This window comes from Mandrillus leucophaeus, unplaced genomic scaffold (genome assembly GCF_000951045.1).
Source record: "Mandrillus leucophaeus isolate KB7577 unplaced genomic scaffold, Mleu.le_1.0 Scaffold656, whole genome shotgun sequence".
NCBI classification, from domain to species: domain Eukaryota; kingdom Metazoa; phylum Chordata; class Mammalia; order Primates; family Cercopithecidae; genus Mandrillus; species Mandrillus leucophaeus.
In genome coordinates this window covers 456,479-466,689 of record NW_012107097.1, presented here as the reverse complement: position 1 = coordinate 466,689, position 10,211 = coordinate 456,479, and the positions used below count along the sequence as shown (strand labels likewise).

General features: G+C 42.5%; 1 protein-coding gene across 3 annotated transcripts in view; it reads left to right on the top strand.

Moving 5' to 3' along the window:
* The window catches only part of FAM118B (family with sequence similarity 118, member B), a 62,406-nt gene that overhangs the window by 13,600 nt on the left and 38,595 nt on the right, over positions 1–10,211 (top strand). For all 3 annotated transcript variants that reach the window (XM_012001254.1, XM_012001253.1, XM_012001252.1), the window contains exon 2: positions 7,926–7,995. The gene's annotated coding sequence lies outside the window, so the exon portion shown is untranslated. The remainder of the gene's footprint in view (positions 1–7,925; positions 7,996–10,211) is intronic.

Genomic DNA, 10,211 nt, shown 5'->3' with positions numbered 1-10,211 from the left:
TATTATTATTATTTTTGGTTAATTTTTATTAGGAAAAAAATATCCTAAAAAGAATATCATGCTAGTTTAAGGTTACAGATTTACTTTCTTCCCTGGATTCCCTTTGATTCATATTCTCTCGTTTGGAAATGATCCAAATATGTTATTCTGAAGTATATGACAGTTTTTTCAAAATCAGTAAATACATATGTTGGTGCTTAAAACAGAAAGAAATAATGGCCTGTAAGTATTATCACATAGCTTATTTCTACTATTCAGAGACCTGATTAACTTAGGATAAGGAGCAGGTTGTTGAATTGTTTTTTGGCTTCTAAGTTTGAAGTACAATCTGAAAGTACCTCTCAGTGTTGAAGGGCTGCCTGACTGAAACTTGAGTGGCTATCTCCTGGGCCTGAAGCACCACCAAGATCTGAACTGAAGGTAGCATTTTGGGAGTCCTTAGTGTTTAGTTGGTATTTTAAGGTCTAGGGGTGAATGGGGTGGGAAGGGAAGGGAGTATGTAAAGGTAATAGACCAGAGAGCCCTGTGGATCCTCAACATTTAGGAAACAGGGAAGACATCCCACTAGAGGGGAGGGAGGGAAACCAGGAAAAGGCGAGATAGACTTCAGTTTCAGGAGGCAGAGGAGGATGAATATGAACAATTTCATTGAATTTTGCCAGAAGGGTGTTTATCTCCAATAAAACTTTCCTTGATATTCCTCAAGCACAAGTGCTCATCTCCTTGGTACCTCATCCAGGCATGTTAAACTTGGCACAAACATGTCGTAAAGATTTGTTTATAGTTTCTTTCTCCAAAGGTGTAGATTTGTTAAGGGTGAGGCCCATGGCTTGTTCAGTTTTGCGAGATGGTATTGTTTTGTGTCTTAACATCATGGACACTGACTCCATGTCTAATGTGTAATAGTCGTGTGACTTTTAACAAGCTGCTTACCATCTGTGTGCTTCTGTTTCACTATCTATACCATTTATGATATGAGATGACAATAGCTTCTACTTCACAGAAGAGCAAATATGTGTGAAGTATAGAAAGTGCCTGGCTTAGTGTCAGTGCCATGTAGTGTTTGATGGAGGAGAACTGGAGGCGGCAATACTAATATTCTTAGCACAGTGCTTGATGTTTAACAGATATTTGAACGTGAAAATGTAGCAACCTGTGGCGAATTCAGTTCCTAGCATTTTAAAATTCTACAAGCATATACAGAATGTAATCGTGACCAGGCCATAGGAGAACTACAAATGGATGTGGACTGGGAGAAAAGTGCATGCAGCTTTGTTTTATGAAGCAAGTCTATAGACTTTCGGCAGAAGTACTATGTGATCCTAATTTCTTGTTGTTAGGAAGGAAAAATCTAAAAGATGAAGAAGACTCCTCCAGAGCAGGTGAGAATCTTTATGTGTAGGGATGAACAGCTTTAAACAGGTGAGTGGTGGATGTCAGCACGGAAGGTATTTGTTTGGAGGAGAGAAAATACTACAGCCTTCCCATTCATCCTAATTTTTGCAGCTCAAAAAATTAGAAATATCAATTGATCCCTTGGACTTTAATTAATGGTGGATACACACTCAATCGATCAGCAAATATTTGAACATTTTCTGTACCATATACACACTTTATAACAAGAACTATGCTATGGGATGGGGATAAGTTGATAAATAAATTAGACACTGTACTCGCCCTAGAAGGGCTTTTATTCTTGTGGGAGAGGCCAATAACTGCAAGTACTGAGAGACACAAACTAGGAACTGAAGTATAAATGAAGAACTTGGGGTAAAGGGAGTGGAAAACCAGGCTACAGATGGTAACATTTAAATTGAGATGCCAAGGAGGAGGGTGTGGGGAGGTCCTTGCAGAACATCGCCCTGAGGAAAGTCTGTAGCCAGGAACTTGAGGTGGGGCAGGGGACGGGGGGATGTTCAAGCAGTTGACAGAGGCCTGTGCACCTCAAGAGCCCGGCGAGTGAGGGAGGGGGCTGGATGGATGTTGTGTGGATAGCGGACACTGGATCATGCCACGATGAGGAGTATAATGTTATTAAACACAGTGAGAAGCCATGGAATGATTTTAAAACAGGACTTAACCCAATTTGTGTTTTGAAATCTCTTTTGCTGGGGCCGGGCACAGTGGCTCACACCTGTAATCTCAGCACTTTGGGAGGCCGAGGCGGGCGGATCACGAGGTCAGGAGATCGAGACCATCCTGGCTCACACAGTGAAACCCCATCTCTACTAAAAATACAAAAAATTAGCCGGGCGTGGTGGCGGACGCCTGTAGTCCCAGCTGCTTGGGAGGCTGAGGCAGGAGAATGGCGGCGTCAATCTGGGAGGCGGAGCTTGCAGTGAGCTGAGATCGCGCCACTCCACTGCAGCCTGGGCGACAGAGCAAGACTCCATCTCAAAAAAAAAAAAAAAGAAAAATATCTTTTGCTGCTACATAAGCTTTTCTTTTTTCTCTAGTTGTATTTTAGATGGATTTAATATGTAAAATAAGAGAAACTGCTTTCTTTTTTGGCGCTGTTACCCAGGCTGGACTGCAGTGGCCGGATCTCAGCTCACTGCAACCTCCGCCTCCCAGGTTTACACCATTCTCCTGCCTCAGCCTCCCGAGTAGCTGGGACTACAGGCGCTCGCCACCTCGCCCGGCTAGATTTTTGTATTTTTTAGTAGAGACGGGGTTTCACCATGTTAGCCAGGATGGTCTCGATCTCCTGACCTCGTGATCCGCCCGTCTCGGCCTCCCAAAGTGCTGGGATTACAGGCTTGAGCCACCGCGCCCGGCCGAGAAACTGCTTTCTTAGCTCGAAGTACTGATGCCCTTGAATCATTTGCCAGAAATAGTTCTTCCCCTAAGAATCAACCCTTAAAAATCAGCTTACAATGTAGACATCAGAGACTTGAGTTATAAAGTTATTTATATATAAAATGTTCGGGTGCCAACTAATGGTCTTGGAACCTTAAGTTGAAGTTTTCTTCTGCCGTCTAGGATCAGATTACATTCACTGCTAGTACCACTGGCGTATCTAAAACATGATAGTCTGAATATTGATTTATTTGTGTATACAGTTTTCCCATTTGTTCCATTTAAAAGCTAAATGGCTTTTTATGGTCCTTATTAAAAGCAGTTCCAGGGTGTTCTTTTGTTTGAGTTAGTTTGTGAAATAAATATCTGAGTGCCCACCGTGTGCCAGACACTGTTCTGCACTCTTGGACTACATCCATAAACTAAACGGGCAAAGGGTCCCTGTCTTTGGGGGACTTACATTCCAGTGGAGGAGGCAGATAACAATAAATATAATTTGGGCCAGGTCCAGTGACTCTCGCCTCTAATCCCAGCACTTTGGGAGACTGAGGCCGGCAGATTGCTTGAGCCCAGGTGTTTGAGACCAGCCTGAGCAACATGACAAAACCCCGTCTCTACAAAATACAAAGAAATTAGCCGGGTATGGTGGCATGCACCTGTAGCACCGGGAGACTAAGATGGGAGGATTGCTTGAGTCCCGTGGAGGTCAAGGCTACATTGAGCCATGATCACACCACCACGTTCCAGCCTGGGTGACAGAGCGAGACCCTGTCTCAAAAAAAAAAACATTTGTAGAGTCATACTGCTAATAAATAATTGGTATGTTAGAGGGTGCTGTGTACTATGAAATAAAAAGTAGAACAGCTAACATGGTGGGGGGTATAATTTTAAATAGGATGGTTAGAGTAACGTCATTGAGAAGGTACAATCTGAGTAAAGGCATGGAAACCTGTGCAGATACATGGAGAAAGAGCATTCCAGGCAGAAGGAACGATCTATACAAAGGAAAACCCCAAGGTCGGGTGTACCAGGCCTGTTTGAGGAACAGTGAAGAGGCCAGTGGGGCTGGAGGGAGGGAATGTGAGAATATCTTGGCTTTCTAGGAATGTGTTTCTCCTCAGTCAATTTCAAAAAGCTCATAAACCAAAACAAATGAATAATTAGGCAGAGAACTCCCATCCCATGAATGTTCTTCAGATGGTAACCTATAAACACCCAGACTCATGTCTTAACTCAAATTAGGTAATTCCAAAATAATGCAAACGTTCCTTAAATTCAGTTCACAGGGCAGCTGAGCAAACAAGATCTCTTTTATGTGCATAAGAAACTGAAGACTTTTGCCATTCCAATTTCTAGATCTCCAGATTAGAAGCCAAAAGGCTCTTCGTTGCAGCAGAGGATGGCAAAGATGCCAAGTGCACTTGGCATCTTAAGAGAGGCAGCGATTGCGGGCTTAGGGAGAACTGCCCTTTAAGAGCAGCTTTTCTTAGGTCCCTTCTTTCTTTTGAGCTCAGTAGCACCAAATCCTTTTCAATTTTTTATTTAGCAGTCCACATTTTCTGTTCTTTGACGCAGTGAAATTTTCCATTTGTTCCCTAAGTTTCCAATCTTAAATTTGGCACACTACTTTCATAAGGCCATAATCAATGCCCACTATGGTAGAATATTGCCCAAGTGGTGTGTACATCACGTGTATTCTGTGGGTGTAGATCATCAGCACTGTCTTTGTTTCAGACGCACAATACTTTTTATAAAGAGCCACACCCAGTTTCTCCCGTGAGATCGCTAGGGTTGTTCCAGTAATACTTGCCCGCAGCTAATCCTTTCCCATGTTGTTTCTGAATTTTATTTTTGATAAGTAGAGTATCCTTTTGTAGTTTCTTAAGCTTCAGATTGATTCCTTTCCCAATTTGTCATGGTTGGTCAGTTTGAATCCTCTTCTGTGAGTTGCTGTTCATTGTTTCCAGCTTCGTTTTCCGTGAGGCTGGAGTGAAGTCAGATTACTAAAGACATGTAATCCCAGCACTTTGAGAGGCCAAGGCGGGCAGATCATTTGAGGTCAGGAGTTCGAGACCAGCCTGGCCAACATGGTGAAACCCTGTCTCTACTAAAAATACAAAAATTAGCCGGGCGTGGTGTGGGCATCTATAATCCTAGCTATTTGGGAGGCTGAGGCAGGAGAATTGCTTGAACCCAGGAGACAGAGGTTGCAGTGAGGTGAGATTGCACCACTGCACTCCAGCCTGGGTGACAGAGTAAGACTCTGTCTCAAAAAAAAAAAAAAAGAAGAAGAAGAAGATTACTAAAGAAAATGTTCAGAAGCATGGATCTTTGACTTTCTGAGGCAAAAAATAGTCCACATTCTTCTCATAGCCAAAAAGGAACATGGTACAAGTTCATATCTTTGTGAATTAGAAAGGCCCTTGAGAAATTTAACAGGCCTTTTCTCTCCTTCCCCCAGGCAGGAGTGCATATAGATCACCCCCAAATGTACTAGTCTGCTCTCTTTTTCTTTAAAAGGAAATGCAACTACCTCTTTTGACCTCCAGTTCTGTTGCCATTTTAAATAGGAAGGTCAAGAACCTAGCATTGGCCAGGTGCAGTGGCTCACACCTGTAACTGTAGCACTTTGGGAGGGCTGAGGCAGGCGGATCACTTGAGCCTGGGAGTTCAAGACCAATCTGGGCAACATGATGAAACCCTGTATCTACAAAAAATTAGCCAGACACAGTGGTGTGTGCCTGTAGTCCCAGCTACCTGAGAGACTGAGGTGAGAGGATCACCAAGCCTGGTGGTCGAGGCTGCAGTGAGCTATGATCGTGCCTGGGCAACCGTGAGACCCTGTCAAAAAAAAACAAAACAAAACAACAACAACAACAAAACACCTAGCATTTAGTAGACTTAAATTTATTAACTGTTGAATGATAAATTAAAAGAGAGAAATTGAATGCTGTGAAACAAAACAAGCCTCTTGTTTTTTTTTCTTTGAAACTGAGTCTTGCTCTGTCAACCATGCTGGAGGGCAGTGGCGTGATCTCATCTCACTGCAGCCTCTGCCCCCCGGGTTCAAGCGATTCTCCTGCCTCAGCCTCCTGAAGAGCTGGGACTACAGGCGCCCATCACCATGCATAGCTAATTTTTGTATTGTTGGTAGAGATGGGGTTTCGCCATGTTGGCCAGGCTGGTCTTGAACTCCTGACCTCAGATGATCCACCTGCCTTGGCCTCCCAAAGTGCTGGGTGGCGTGAGCCACCGTGTCCAGCCACAAGCTTATTGTTAAATCTCTCTTTAGTTCGTACTCTGATAACTGGGTTTTATATATAACTAAACCTATGATAGGTGTGTATTCAATTATTTTTAATCCTTCCTGTCTGTCTAAAATATTGTACACTTGAATGTAAACTCGAAAGTAATTGTGTAATGATGAATAAAGTGAACTTGATTTTTTTTGTACCTCTTCATGTTGTAACATATTTATTTTCCTTTTAACTCTACGAATAACCGTCACACAGATCTACTTCTTATCTTTCTTATTCTCCTGTTCTTGGTTTTGCTATGGATGGGTTTTGGATTCCATGCTCGCAACCTGGGGACCTCCAAGATATTTCACCTGGTGTAGCCCAGTGAATTCACTTAATCACTGCAGTCAGTTACGCTTGAGGGTTTTTAATGGTAAAATTTTTTAATTTTCAAAATCTGTTATTTATTTATTTTTGAGATGAGTTCTCACTTTGTCACCAGGCTGGAGTGCAGCGGCATGATCACGGTTCACTGCAGCCTTGACTTCCCAGGCTCCAGTGATCCTCCCAAATCAGCCTCCCGCGTAGCTGACACTGTAGGCATGCGCTACCACACACGGCTAATTTTTGTATTTTTGGTACACATGGGGTTTCACCATGTTGCTGAGGCTGGTCTTGAACTTCTCAGCTCAAGCATTCTACCTGCCTGAGCCTCCCAAAGTGCTGGGATTATAGGCGTGAGCCACTGCGCCCAGCCAAAAAACTCTTTTTTAATTTTTAGCTCTATTTAAGTTGGAAATCCTCAAGGAAGTGAAAAGGGGTGAAAATTAAGTGGAATATATTTACTAAACATTTTTATTTTTATTTGCTTATTTATTTATTTTGAGACAGGATCTCGCTTTGTCACCTAGGCTGGAGTGCAGTGGCACGATCTCAGCTCACTGCACCCTCTGCCTCCTGGGTTCAAGCAGTTCTCCTGCCTCAGCCTCCCTCCTAAGTAGCTGGGATTACAGGTGTGTGCCACCACACCTGGCTAATTTTTATATTTTGTGTGGAGATGGGGTTTTGCCATGTTGGCCAGGCTGGTCTCAAACTCCTGAGCTGAAGTGATCCTCCTGCCTCAGCCTCCCAAAGTGCTGGAATTACAGGCGTGAGCTGCTAGGCCTGGCCCATTTTAATTTTTATAACAGAAAAATCTCCCCTTTATTAAGACTTGTCAGTTTATTTGTTTGTTTGTTTGTTTTTGTTTTGAGACAGTCTCATTCTGTTGCCCAGGCTGGAGTGCAGTGGCATGATCTTGGCTCTCTGCAACCTCCGCCTCCTGGATTCAAGCAATTCTCTGCCTCAGCCTCCTGAGTAGCTGGGATGACAGGTGCCCACCACCACACCCGGCTAATTTTTTGTGTAGAGATGGAGTTTCACCATCTTGGCCAGCCTGGTCTTGAACTCCTGACCTCTTGATCCACCTGCCTTGGCCTCCCAAAGTGCTGGGATTACAGGCATGAGCCACCCGTGCCCAGCCTCAAATTTTAACTCATAGAGAATATCCTTTATAATGATGGCATCTTCTGGAATGCCCCAGACTTGGAAGAATCTGCATTTGTACACAGTATATTGTGTTTACTCTGTTGACATAAAACTAAGCTACTGAGGGTTATTTCCCATGGGTAACCCATGCTATTTTCGTAGTAGAAATTCAATTGTTAAGGACTCACTAGAATCCTTAAAGAGTTATCTTGCCCTTAAAGAGTTATTCAGTTTCATTTTTAATGAATAACCTATGCCATTTGTGATGGAATTGTTTGTATGATCATACTACTTGATTTATGGGAAATATCTGATATTTTTAAAGTCTCCTTCCTTAGCAACATGTGTCATTATTTTCAGGATATACCTTCTCAGAAGCTGCACAGGAGGAAAAGTAGTGACAAAGAAAGAAGTTGTCATTCTTTGCACGGTAAAATCATCACCTCCAGTCACCAACTTATAATTCAAATTAGGTTTTAATTTGTTCATTATTTCTTCTTGAAACACTTTTGTTCCCTATACATATGCGTTACTTTGGCTTTATAATAGAAAATAACAAGCAACATCTGAGCTCTTTTGTTTGTTTGTTTAATTTTTTGAGACAGTGTCTCGCTCTGCCGCCCACGCTGGGGTGCAATGGCGCGATCTCGGCTACCTGCAACCTCTGCCTCCCGGGTTCAAGCACTTTTTCTGCCTCAGCCTCTTGAGTAGCTGGGATTACAGGCGCCCGCCACCCCACCCGCCTAATTTTTGTATTTTTAGTAGAGATGGGATTTCACCATCTTGGCCAGGCCAGTTTCGAACTCCTGACCTCATGATCCACACACCTCGGCCTCCAAAAGTGCTGGGATTACAGGCATGAGCCACCATGCCTTGGGGTTATTCTTCTCAATCCTTAAGGTCTTTCAGAAACCTTACCTCTGGTGAGGTCTTTCTCCTTACATTGTTCAGATAGGGGGTCATTGTTTGCTGGTGAAATGGCAAGAATAAGTGGCATCAGTCTGGCATTTCCTCAGTGACTCCGTTAAGGCACATGTTCAGGAAATGAGTGCGATACAGATCTTATCTGTATCTACCTTCTACAGAAGGTAGAAGGTCTCAGCCATGCTAAGGGATAAAAGTAAGAGCCAATCAAGTTCACCATAGATAGTGGAAATATTTCAAGTCTGGGATCCACAGAGGAATCAGATCTTGGCACAGCTAGACATGATTCCTGTCTCTCTGTGTGCTGAGATGGAGGAAACAGTGAGTTTGCTTTATCCACTGATGGGAAAGTCTGCAGTCTACATATGAAACTGAATTCATCAACTACCCAAGCCAAGTCTTTAGGATTTTATTTAATGTGTTCACTCCTGACAAGCTTGTTGTTGAGAACTCTTTAGTAGTACTTTACACCGGGCGTCTTTCCCTGCCTCCCAAATCTGATCGTTGGTAAAAACCCAGATGTGTTGGAATTAGTCCAAAAGCCACAATTAGAAAGGTTTGGTTTCTTCTCAAGTCAGAGGATGACTCTTTTCCCTTAAGAAATGAAGTTAACCCTTTGCTATGTTTATGCTGGAGAAATAAACCATTCTTTATTCCAGTCACCCCTTTGCTATGTTTATGCTAGAGAAGTAAACCATTCTTTATTCCAGTCAGTTTTATTTTTTAAAAAGCAGTGGAGGAAGCTTTCTGATCCTTTTACAGCAAGAAACGTACCACTCTCTCAAGCTGGTAATTGTATATCTTTTATTTCCAGGCAAGAATACTTTTTAAAACATTAGAATTTCTCTCTCCATTTGATTTATTTTGTCTGCTAATATACCCAAGTGTATTACTCTGAGCTCCTTCTGGCATGTCACTTGTTTGAGTTGAGGACTATGCACTGGACATACAGGAGAAACATAGCTCAGAATGAGGAAGGCGGGCTGGGAGACCTCACTCTGATTCTCAAGTGAGGGGAAGCCTAGCGCTTGCTATCTTTTTAGCACCAAGATGCTATGAAAACGAGAGCTGCTGGGATTCTTTGATGTTTTCAAGTCCACAGGTCCTCTGCTGTGTGCAAACTTAATTTCATTTGGATAACCAGTTCCTTTTCTCTTGTCCCTTTACTATGTTTCTTCCGGATTTTTTCTAGAACACTCGCCCTTTTCCTTTTTTCATCCACCAGAGAGAGAAGCATTATATTTCCTGCCAAGCTGACAGGTTTCAGAGTACAAGTGTTCTGTCTCATATGAAGACTTCAGCCTTAACATTTCCATTAATGAGGTTGCTGTTACTTTTCTCAGCTTTTACCAAGTATCTGACTTTTATTTTGCTGTACTCTATTGGCCTTGAAGGATTTCTCAGTGGCTTAGCAGTGATTAAGGTAATGAGGACACTGCCGCAGGTAATTGACTTTTGTTTTCCTGTGACAGAAAAACATTTTCCACTTTTGCTATACATAGCAAGTCCCACAAAAATGAAAACTCAAACCATGATCACATAAAAAAAATTAAAGTGTGAACTAGTTGATGTATATTGGGAAGTTAGCTTTGAAACTCTTTAGCAAGAACTGCATATTGTTTAGGGTACATGCTAAAATTGATTTTTTTTTCCCCTGAAAACACTACTCTAGAAGGAATAAAGTATGGTTTATGCTTATATGCCACTGGGGTATACATGTGA